General features: G+C 35.5%; 1 protein-coding gene across 1 annotated transcript in view; it reads right to left on the reverse strand.

Annotated features, from left to right (window-relative positions):
* The window catches only part of LOC110375017 (ATP-binding cassette sub-family G member 8), a 48,147-nt gene extending 35,317 nt beyond the window's left edge, over nt 1–12,830 (reverse strand). The window contains exon 1 of the mRNA XM_021332976.3: nt 12,609–12,830. The gene's annotated coding sequence lies outside the window, so the exon portion shown is untranslated. The remainder of the gene's footprint in view (nt 1–12,608) is intronic.
* Nucleotides 12,831–13,002: the final 172 nt, after the last annotated feature.

Genomic DNA, 13,002 nt, shown 5'->3' on the forward strand with positions numbered 1-13,002 from the left:
AATTTTTCTACGAGTTCAATTGTTTAGTGTCGCCGCTCGCAAGAACCGAGCGATCGATAACGCTTGGAAAGACCGAGCGGAAAATCCTCTAGTGTGAATGTGTTACAAAAGAGATCAGATTAGAGAAATTAGATGGTTAGTACAACTCACGAGTAGCTTGAAAAGTGGTCAAAAATTACCAAATAAAAAGATTAAAATAAAGTAATACGCAATGCACAATACAAGTAATAATTTCCTGTCAAAACTATCAGCGAAGTAGATCAGATGCGAGAGAGGTAACGGTAGCTCATGCATTCCTAGTTCATAACGGCAACCTTGGCTATCCGATGAGATTGCTCATTTGCCAATATAAGGCAGATTTACCGTTTTCATTCACTATATAGGTAATTATAACATCTATTACCTTGTAAGATTAAATCTAGCATATTATAAATAAAAACATAATTAAGGATCCTTGGATGTAAAAACCTTTTTGTTCGGTCCTAGGACTTGAAAATTGATTCCAAAAATCTGGTCTTATGGTATAAGTCTCACAGCTATTTATTTATGATTCTTTATAATGACAGGCCGTAACGCAATAGTTCATGAGATAATAACACAATGGGTAAATTACTGTGATCTGTTTTAGCTTTATTTAAAAGCTAAAATTGGGTCTCGAAGCATGGAATACGGCAGCATAACGCATTGCCATACTTCGTTTAAAAAGTGGAATAAAAATTACTGAGTAATAAAACTATACTATCAATGGGCGTTTTCTAATGCAAAGGTTATTAGAGATCTCGATCTTTTGATTTAATTCGTCTTAGGATTAGATATAAACTTCTCCTTTTCCGTGTCAGATGAGATTGTGCACTTTTTTAACCCCTCCGGCTGAGGGTGCAGCGAGAAGGAGTGTCTTACTGACTAAAGCCCACCATGTTCCTTCTTAAGCCCTTTAGGTACCAGAGCCGCAATAACTCTTTCGAACCATCCCGCAGCCCAATATAATATCAACTGCTATACCAATTGAAAATCGCGTTAATTGCATAAAGTGTCACTTTGGTTTGATAAATACCGTATTATTTTACTGTTACACTTTTGTAGTGTCACTCGGAATTACTTGCCAGAGATAAAAATGCAGTTACTAACTGTTTAACTTTCACGTTGTATGGAAAATGTTTATATACCATGTTTTTGATACAGTCCTACGATTTCATTTTTATCTTTAAAAAATAGCTGTACATATTTATGTCTTTTACTCATTTCAATATCTTAAATTGAAAAATTCTGGATTTTCGTTATTCGCAAGCTGGAGGTTTGTACTTTTTTATAGAAAATGTGTATGTTCATACCAAATGTAAAACACTTGAAAAGAGGTATCCCTTCCATTCGCAATTACATGGACAGTATAGAGTGAGCATATTTGTACCTAGATGTGCCTTATTATTATTAAAACATATAAAAACAAATGTTAACCGAAAACCAACGCAGATTGGTTTGCCATCGACACTAATCCTCACTGGATCGCTGCTCCGATAAAAATGTAAAACAATGGCGTCCGTTCCGTTCGCCGCCACTCTTGCGCAGGTCTCGTTGCGCGTGCGCTAGGAAACTATCCTGCATTACGAAATACGAGCTGTAAATTATATTAATTGTACGTATTTAAAAACTAAAATACGTTGATACGTATCTTCAGTGAGCCTTGGATGTTATTGTGTAAAGTCTACAATAGTTAGAATTAAAATTGAATGCAAAACGTTTAGTGTAATGCATCAGTAAGATGTTCAGGTCTGATGCACAGTTAAGAATGTTAGAAATAACTTAATGTCGTACAAGGTGAAATATTCCTAGCGGCATCCTTTGAGGTTGTTGTTAATTAATGTGTGCTAGTAAGATAAGCGATAACGTCGCTTTGTGAGTGCATAAATAATATTTGTTTAACGCAATAAATTCAACTGCAGAAATTAAATTCATAATGGAATTAATATAAATTTAAAATAAGAAATCACTGTAGTTTGATTACTTACTTCTTGCTATGTTGTTTTTATTGACGTTGATTTTCAATTGTTTACCAAACGAAGTTTTTCTCATTAATTGACTTTATATAAAAATGGTCATCAATTCGTATGTTTGAGGTATGTATATCAAGATTATAGTGGTACTTTATGGAGCATTCTAAAGCAGGGCCGTCTAACAAAGATTAAAATATGTAACTTTTTATAAAAACCTTGCTTTTTCGTCCATAACCTCACTCCAATATTGGCGGTCATTGTACAAAACTAAAATGGAGTAACAGTATCGTTAATAAATGTTATTGAATTACTAACTGCCTTTATGGTCCATTGTTATTTCTAGTTAAAAAAACGTGCGAAAATTTGTTACTGTCGAGGCAATGTTACAAACGAAATTGAGCGAAGATTTATTTAGACCTTTCATAGTAACTATACCTACCTGAGCTAAAAACCTGATTGCTGATGCTGATGCTTAAAGAATTAAGTACCTGGTGTAAGACACCGTCATGACCAAAAGTATTCTGCACGCAAGGACCACAATAACCATATCGATACCTAACAGCTAAAATTTCCATATTGCCTTTTTATTTTCCAAAAAACTTTTATAAACCCGACTTTGTTTCATAACTCAAATAAAACAAGACCTTAGGACTTAGATTATGTTCTAAACATTTTACTCCCAACTTCCTTCAACAATCACAGCCATTAGGTTAATATGAAAAAAAAAAAACATAACAAGCGATGCAAATTGTAGTGGAACCGCACCTCAAAACCAGAGACAAAGTGCTATCGTTCATGATGCTATTTATTTACTGTGAGAACAATCTTGTTATTAGGCGCCATTTTGTAAGTTCCCGCTATAAATCCCGTTCGCTTATATGTAAATTACTGGTATTGTGGAGACGATGCGATAACAATTTAGACTATCATTTTAGAATATCGTTTTCCTTGAAATTTCGTAAATCTGGGAGTCTTAGAGTGCAATTTGATTTTCCTGATGTAAATCTTTCTGTTTTATCAACTTTGCAAATCTTAAAGAGTTTACGGACGATTTGTGAGGTTTGAACATGATATAAGTGCCATACAAAGTGGTATAGAAAACCGCAATAAAATGAAAATGATGACATAAACAGAAATTCTATTAATTCAGACTTCATACCACACAAACAATTTACTGTCCATAAATATGTAACATTCGTGTAAAAACCACAAGACCACACATAACATTTATCCATTACCATTATCTAACCTTATGAATGTCTTTTTCTTGTCTTTTTTTCTTTCAATCATGGTAGTGAAGAAAAAGTTTATAGAAAACTGAAAATTTATTTAATCTGGCCATTTAAAACTGGTCACATAGAGGTAATTTTAGTGAATAGTTTACCTAAGTAACAGAAAATTTATATTCATATGTTGGTATACGCGCTATAATTGGATACCTCCTTTGGAAAGGCAGAAAGCCGTTCTATCCTATCCAGAACTTTATTCAGCCTTTTTATCGTCCGACTGCTGGGTTTCTTCTTACACTGCGTAGGATTGAGTATTAATCCAGAATTTGGTCAATGACCAAATATTGCGCCTCATTTTAATTCCAATGTTCCATTCCAGCTACGTAAACACAGGTTTTATAACATGACAAACTAAACGAGTTACGAATTAATATTCAGTTTTTGTTTACCTTTTTATAATAGTCTAATGAACCGTAAAACGGGTTCCGTTTACACAAAACATTTGTAATAACGTATTAGAGAGTCATGGCGGAAGTCGGGTCACGTATAGATTGGGCCCTCTTTCCGTTTTTTGACATCGTTGTTCAATTTAAATTAGATAATTTTTCATTGCATTTTGGTGCAGTTACGTGAATTTGAAATTGCCATTATTAGGGGGCTTATCTCATGATTGAACAATCCACTCATTTCTTAAACATAAATCAATGTCTTATGTAAATATATGTAAAACATAGTTTACAACATTGAGGAATGGAATCTTCTTTGTAATATTTTAATCAAGGATCATATCAAGGGAATATACAGAAAGCTTTATGGAATATCAATGTGAGAAAATTCTGAAATGACTTCATTAAAAGACCAGTTACAATATGGTTTATAGATCTCTAACCTTCATTATAAAATACTCGTTCAAGCGTAAACGAAGGTGCAACAAAAAATCAACAAATCGGTAGTATCGCAATTTTTTATATCCTTTTACTGAGATCAAGTGACACACCAATATAATATGCCGCATATAAGAATGATGAGGCCACAAGGCCAGTAGTCCATGCTGGCACTAGCTTTGGGCCCAAGATCACCGACAACATAAACGTCCGTTTTTCTTAAAACAACTGTTTACTTTGAAACTTGAACGGGAAAATTCAAAGCATAGTGACATCGCGTCTTGTCTAGTTGACAGCTGTCAGTTTTCAATGGATGATAACATCTTTCTACTAACTGACTGCAACTGTCAATGTCAACTGTCACCAAAAAACGGTCAGACCATAAACAGTTGTTTTAAGAAAACTGACGTTTAAGTTGTCGGTGAACTTGGGCGTCGAGAAGCTTAGTTTATGACGCAATGATGCCATCATCCCACATCTAAGATGTCAATGCCACTGTTAATGAACGCTGTGCACATCTCGGCTTAATGATTACATACTTCAATGAGTCTGTAATCCTAAGTTTTTTGCTGTACTAGTGGACGGTTTCGTAATGAAGAGTGGCTTGGAATTAAAAAAAGATTTAGACGAACGGAATACATCCTCCTTTTTTAAGTCGGTTAAAAAGGAATTGTAAAAAATGTTTGGTTCTTTTATACGAGTGTTCTTGGTTGATCGACGTGTTTTTAAATAAATTAAAAAAAAATAAGAAGCCTTATATTTCTTGCATTACAGTAGGTATTTACATAGTAAGGATAAAGTTATATATATTATTTGTACAACTCTTAAAAAGTATCAAAACTGAAACTTATTCATGTGCAAGAACCCCTCCCTAGGCGACGGCCTCCTCTAAAGATATCCATTTGTCTCTGTTTTGGGCTATTTGCGTCCAGCAGGGTCCCGCTATTTTTATTATTCGTCTGCCCATCTCGAATATGGTCTACCCTTGAGACGTTTGCCGTATGGACCCTTCCACTTTGTCACCCTGCTACTCCACCTTTCATCCTCTAGCCTTGCTACGACGTGTTCTTACTCAATTATTTTTAAAGGTTTGAAAAAGTCAAAGTTAAGTTTCACTATGCCCTGCTCGTAGAGCGTACCTACAGATAAGTGATATGAATCTGTTTTAATAATTCATCTGGCTCCCGTGCCAACGACATCGGCCATCGATTGCAGTCACACACTGGCCTCGGATGCGCAAAATAATAAATTGCTAACAAACAATAGTGTTGCGCAGCGTTGGCACGCACCATTGGATGGTGGTCGCCTTCACGGCTATTGATAATAATTTGTAGGACATTTGGTGCAATAAATATTGGGTCATTCTTCTGTACCTAGTATACAGACCTAATTTGGGACAATTTAGTATTATTATGATCATACATAACTTAAATGTTTAAATGTAATGTAATTAGTTAAGACACAATCAAAGTAAAGATCAACACTCAAACGTATCCAAAACAGCTCTTAATCGGACAATAGAAAAAATAGGCCAGAATTTATTTATTTTAGGCTATTGAAGGATTTGGTTACCTCATACACCATATTTGGGAATGGCATGCGGCTTAGATTATAACCAACACACTTTTAATATAGGTATAATACTGATGAATCATTGGGTTTTTTGAGTGGCCATCTTACCAATTTGCGGTTATTTGATTCATATCACAGCAACTCATTCAAACTGGTTGCAGTCTTTTTTAATCGGGTTTGAACTCCAGCACAGTTTAGGAGCGTTTTTCTCATTGATTCACTGATTCAATTTAAAAACGATTTATTCTATTCTTTTTATCTAAAGACCACTTCTAAGCACATACGTACCAGACAGATAGTATATAACGTTTTTCTCAAAAGAAGATTCAATTCAAGGACGCTTCATTCCATTTTCTTATTTAAGCCCTACTTCTAAGTTTAACCAGGACTGGACGGATAATAACTTCGTAGTAAAATGTAAGTACCTAACGGCGTGCATAGTCTACATTCCGCAATATATAACAATGTAGGTTGCTAAGCTATAAGTACATGGTTACAAACATAAGATAGCATACAAAAGGAAACATGCTTTGCTAAGCAGGTCAATGACTCGCTTTATCATGTCGCCTCAGAACTGGCGCCAATGTTAATACGCATACCTACGTGTTAGTTAGGTATAATCCGCTATAATTATTGGACGATAACCGTACATACTTCATTATGTTTCATCGCCGCAGGACATGGTCTCAGAATATTGGTGATAGGTATGGCAGTTTCCTTGAGATTTTTTGTTTCAGTCAGTATTTTCTTAAGGAAATTGGGATTAAGAATTGTATGCCTATTGTATTCTATAAGAAGCTGACAGCCAATTAAAGTTAGCCAGGAATTAGAGCTATCAAAAAAAGATGATTTCTTTCCTTAACCGCTCGTATACGTTTTGGTATCTACGCTTATATCCTAAACTTACTACTGACTAAATAAGTACCTACCTACTTACCTCATAACTTTCTTTATTACATCTTTCTTAAAAAATAATCCAGTTAAAATATGCAATATTATCAATCTACAGTCAGGTGTGATTAATCCCTAAGCGATTAACCACGACGGCTCGTCACGAAGCCATGTTGGAACAATTATAATGGCGGCAATTGTAAGCCCTTCGTGTTCACGAGTCGAGCTAACACTTTCCTCCTTTCAAAGAAAGTCGCTTTTGTAGACGTTGTTTATTATTAAATAATCGTTTGAACGTGGTTATTACGTGGTGTCTAACTGATAAAGAAAGGGATGTATTTATTTTGGGCCATAAGTTGTCCTTTTTTGAACCCCAATGAAAAAGGTAAAGAAAAGAAGGACAATTTTGTTCTAATTTGTTTACACATAAAATACGGTATCTACCTGTTTATTTTAAAGAAAAAGGTACCTACGTGCATTTTGTACGAATAGTTTGAGGACAGGATATAAAATAAAATATTTATTAACTTGTCCGAACCGCGTACGTGCAATGTGTTGGTATTTTTTTCCGAAAACATAAAAGACACGAAGACCACTGTTATTGGAATCCGATTCTTCGACCTAGACATTTGATCAGGTGAATAAAATACATCCTATTTTTCTTAATCTTGGAGACTGTTTAGAAGCGTAGCTAAGGTATGTAAATAACTTAGACTTTTGTATATAAATAGTTAAATATAAGCTGAATGGTTATAAAGGACGCTTTCTTCTCCTTGGAAAGCTAGTTAATCCGGTCTGTCTCAGGCCAGTTTAATGTTATTATAATTTATTGCATTGTTACTTGAAGCTGACCCGAGCTAAGAGCTTGTTGGACATTGAGCACTAAACCATAGTAACTCAGAGATTTCTAGAAAATTATTTCACCCATAGATAACTAACCTTAAATAATTATATCTAACTAGCTTTTGCCCGCGGCTTCGCTCCCGTCAACTGACTTCTATACTTTACCCTATTTTTTTTTCATAAGAACCTTCTCCTGACAATAAGAAACACAACAAAAAAAGAATTAGCCAAATTGGTCCAGGCGTTGTTGAGTTATGCGCTTACCAACACATTTTGCGATTCATTTTTATATTATAGATGGTTACTCGTAAATTATAAATACCAATAACTTTCAGAAAATTATATAAAAAATCCAGGACAACTATTGCTTTTTTCTACATTAGGTTACTAATGCTATAATTTTCAGAAATAGAAAGGCAATCTAATCTCAATTACTGCGTGCGTGCAAATTAGCACATTACAGTACCACAAAGGAAATACCAACAAGCCGAATGTTTGCAAATTTTGAAAACAAATCGGTCGTGTTAGGAAACAGTGCAATCGTGAAGATGCTTTGCAAATCGCAAAGTGCTGTGTATCGTACTTTACGTAAGACGAGGTGGTCGCTCGTAATGATAGGTAATGCGTAGCGGGACCGTAACCATGATTGTGGGGGCTATGAGAGTCCTGCGTCGGCGAGACAACGCGAACGCGAATGCAAAGCGATGGGACGAGAATTCAGAAATATACGTTGACGTAGGCCACTTCAAAAGAAATCGACTATGGTCAAAATCAGTTCTAACGACATCGAAGGGACTATTAATATTTAGTCATATAACATCCAGGGCCTTTGATTTTGGTCAATTTAACCGGTATGTTGTTCTAAGCGATATCGCCATAAACAGTTTTGACTGTAGGGTATTTCTTTTTTGGCGTCTCATCGCACCGCTTCGCGTTCGCATCCAGAACTCTCACGTAGGACGCACCTTGTGCCACACATCGTGTTGACGACTTGTATGCTATAGAAAGTACACACATTTGATAGATGATTGTGATTGATGACTGACATAAAGGGATTGGTTCGATAGATTTGAATCGGTTATAGACATTCCATTTTCCATTTTAGAGTAATGCCCGTTTTCACCAACAATCTCTTAACGTTTCCCTAACTAAGTGTCAATTAGAATAAGGGCTTCCCCAATAATAAAGGTGATAAGGGACACTTTTTGGTGAAAACGAAATTCGTATTAAGTATTCCCTAAATGCTCTTAGGGGATCCCTAAATTTAGGTATTTGTTGGTGAAAATGGGCATAAGACTCTGTTTAAGCAAGTTCACACTTCTGTTACCTAGTTAGGCTTTTGAGATAAGGAATAAAGCGCTGGTCCTTTAGTTTAGTCTTTTATCGGAAACATGTAAAAGCACTTAGCCTATCGAAATTCAGGGCGACGTCCGCACAAAGCAAAGCATTCGCCATAGATGCGAATATTGTATGGACTTTTTAAGAATTGCTTGAGGTTTTCGTATCCATAAAGGTCTGAAAATAGTTTTCTTAGGTAAGTTAATTATCTTAGGAAGCATACACGTGACTTTTAACTACTTTTTAATCATCATCAGCCTATCGCAGTCCACTGCTGGACATAGGCCTCTCCAAGTGCACGCCACTGAGATCGGCTTCTCGCATCCAGCTCCTGCCAGCCGTCTTGCGCAAGTCATCACTCCACCGTGCCTGAGGACGTCCTACACTACGTTTGCCGAGGCGTGGTCTCCACTCTAGAACTCGTTTACCCCAACGGTTATCGGTTCTTCGGCTAATACTTTTTAATAATTAATGTAATGTCTTGATTATTGCATTCGTAGCAAATATCTGTGCAAATCCAGACTACGCGTAATATTCTGTAACATTTACAAGCGAATATTGGCCGTAAGATGATTGAGCAAATATGTAAAACAAGGTGTTCTAATTTTCGTATAAGGTTTCATTTATTGTAATATTGTTACTGTAATACGACTACACCTACTTCTAGAAATAAGTAGGTGCATTTGCATGCACAATTTGCGCCAGTTATGCCATTAGATAATTTAACTAGAGCGAGCTCATTGCTCAAACAAAACGTACTTATGTGTATCAGCATAATTAACTAAACGCAATTTATTTTAGGTTATGTTTAAAATCGTTATGCTGTTAAATGCAATCATGTCAATGAACTCTACTCGGTACTGTTTCATTCGTTGAATTAAAGGAGTATGGCCCATTCTTTTGTTTCTTAGTAACAACTGAAAAGGAATTCAGTCAATTTCTAAGAGGTAGGTAGGTTCAAAGAATTAATGTGTTTTGTAAATCTTAAGCCTAAGTTCACCGACAAAATAAGTATCAATTTTCTTAAAGCTACTTACCTACTATGAATTTTCACATATAAGATTAAACAGTTTTTTTTAAGAAAACTTTGCTGGTGAGCTTGTTCCTTAGGCTTCTAAATTTCTTCGTATATGAAAGCAATGCCATGGAAAATTATTCCTAGCATTTCAAATTTAGATATACTTACTAAATATGTGAATGGCAGGTGCCGCACCTTGAAACATTCACAGTCGAATTTGCTATTTAAGGAATTCAATTTATCCAGTTTCATACTAAATTGTATCACACAAGACTAACGCTTATAAACTATAAGAAATATTAACACACAGTCATGGTCTGACGCGGGGGCAACCACATTTAATTGGCTTACCTTACGATGTTCTAAACAGACCGAGAAATAACATCTAAATAATAATTTTACGTATTAACTATATTTTAAGGTCAGATTCGTTAAACATGCTGATGGCCCAGATACGTTATTTAATTTGAATTATCCGTTTTAATACTAATGTACAAGTAACTAATTGCATAGAAACTGCTGAAATCAATTCATGGGTATTTTTCTGACTTTCTGTAACTACATGTTCAAAGTAGAAGGTAGACGCTAATATTCGCACAATTAACTAGGTCTTCAATCTTCAGAAGTAGGGCAACCGAAATTATAATAATCTAGACAGATATTAACTCTTTCTAAACGGTTCCTAATCGTTTTTGAATGGATCTTCCGAAGCTCTTTCCTTAGCAATTATTTAGCTGGCCGTTTATAATCAGCCGTCAAATTACGGTGCAGTTCTCAAAAATGTTAAAATGTACAAAAAGTTGTACAAAACTGTGTGAATGAATCATCAAATATCTTTTGTGTTTGGTCATATTTTTGCATCCGTAACACTGAACTTTGGCCTTTTCTAATATGTTGTTAATAGTATTGCATTGCATTTTGAATTCAAGTATATTTTTGGAAATATAATGTGTTAAATTAACCTGAATGAGCTCCTTCAAAAACTGCATATTTTAACGCAACACAAATAGCTGGATTTAATATTGGAACCACCAGAATTGGTTCATCAAGTCATTGATTTGCACTTTCGGTCGTGATTCCTTGCGAAGTCCAAATCACATGCAAATTAGGTGAAGCGCTGTTTTGGAAGGTAGGAATATCGTTTTCAGACAGTTACCCCGACCAAACCATAAAAAAGCCAAAGCTGGACCTAGTACCTTATTCCTCGCAATCTTATCTACAAGGATTCCAAGACAAATATTATTTAATACCTATAAAAGGTTTATTCCTACGATGAGGTCAGTGGTTTGTCTCGGCAGTCTCCGGTACGACGCGATGCGCCCGCGCCGGCCTGTCAGCTACACATTGACTCACCTCAAACCAAAGTTCGTTAACATCAACCATTGTTTCATGTCGCCGAATCATGAGAAAACTTGACGATCAGAGAGTCATGATTGAAGTCTTATTTGGCGATTAAGGCTAATCTTTATGATATTGACACCAATTCGTTTTAAGCATTTGGTAGTAAGGGCACTGATTACTCAATAGTTATTTATACTGATATAGTACAAAGGTTTTTTTTTTTGCTTGATTGTTTGTATCCCAAAAGGCTCCGAAACTATTGAATTAATTTGAAAAATTCTTTCACTGTTGGAAAGCTACTCTCTTCCTAAGTAATCTACCTATGTTGATTACTTTTTATCCCGATACGGACAGTAATTCCCACAGGATGCGGGTGAATCTGCGGGAAAACGGCTAGTGGGTTATAAGCAACATTGGTTTCCGAAACTCAGTAAAGTGTGTTGAAGCAATAAAGTTAACTTATTTTCATGGCAGTTGGAAGATAACTTTACATTTTATACCTAATCGGAACTACAAAATCTTTTTGCTAGTTCATTGTAAGTGCTTGGACACAAACATTTTACGATTTAAGTAGGTACCTAACAATTTATGCTGGAGTTAATATTACCAAACTTAGCAAAACTTTATGCTTAACACTGTTGCAAAACATGTGAGCAGTATGAATGTAACTCTATTTTTAAATGAGCCTTTTTATTGAGGACTCGTGTTTTTGCAACCATGACGTGTTTGAGCGATGCTAGACTGCATGCGGGCAGTCTAGCACTATTCATATAATTATGTTTATCATAGGTAAATACAATAGAAAATATGTAAGTACCTATCTGTTTATGTGTAATTCCTAAGTAGGAATTGCCTATGTATGTAAGCATTGCTGATAGAATAGAAAACACCACGACAGTTTACAGCGAAAAAAGTGAAGTGTGTTTTTATCTAATTCTGGATAGTAGAACAACGTTGTATTTTAAACGATTATGAAAATGTCTGAGAACAGTTAAGTCTCGTGTTGAATCGATTAGAGATAAAGATAAACCGCGACTTTAACGCCTCATTGAGGTCTCACTGGCCTCATTGGGTACAAAACTAACGTTGTGGCCGAAACTTTTTTGTTTCGGTAATCGGGGTTTTAAAATTAATTTAGTGGAGAGCAAAAACTCGCTTTTCAGAGAACGGAAAGTTCGTGGATTATAACGGTGTCACAGCAGATTTAAGTTTAAGGTTTTTGGGGACAGGAAAGAAGTTAAGAATATACTTAATGAGTAGCAAAAAATAAAATAATTTTACTGTTTAGTATTATCGTCGACCAGAACTAATTGTCATAATTATGGAAAGAAACAATTTAACACAGCCTTCTACTAATTTTCTGCACGTACGTTACCTCGACCACAGCTTCGAAATTAATTAAAATCTTCACAGAAACAGGGTTCCAAAAGGCTTCGAGAGTTCAAAGGCACATTAACTAAGTCTCAAAAGTTTATTAGAGGAACATTTTCATTGAACTTACCGGTATCACGGGCCAACGGGACTCGAGCGAACACTTCAACCAAACACAGATGCACTAACTTACTAACTTACACAACTTGACAACACTTAACTCACTAAAAACATTAATTTTTCATAATATTGTTACAGTATTTTTATCGTTTATTTTTCGTTCGTTTTCGATAAGACCCTCCTTACAATATAAGTTTATATTTTAGCGAGTAAGGCGAACAGCGGCTGAGCGACTGGAGTCGGACTGAGTCAGTGACACTGCGCATGTCACCCCCTCTCTTTCTAACACTGCATCATTCAAGTAAAAAGAGCGAGACGACTAATCATTGGAATGCATCAACATAAAGTAGGTAGTATGCGTGGGCGTCTCACCTTCATATCAGGTTTTGTAACGGGAGGGAAAG

Source organism: Helicoverpa armigera, chromosome 4, assembly GCF_030705265.1.
Source record: "Helicoverpa armigera isolate CAAS_96S chromosome 4, ASM3070526v1, whole genome shotgun sequence".
In the NCBI taxonomy this organism is placed as follows: Eukaryota; Metazoa; Arthropoda; class Insecta; order Lepidoptera; family Noctuidae; genus Helicoverpa; species Helicoverpa armigera.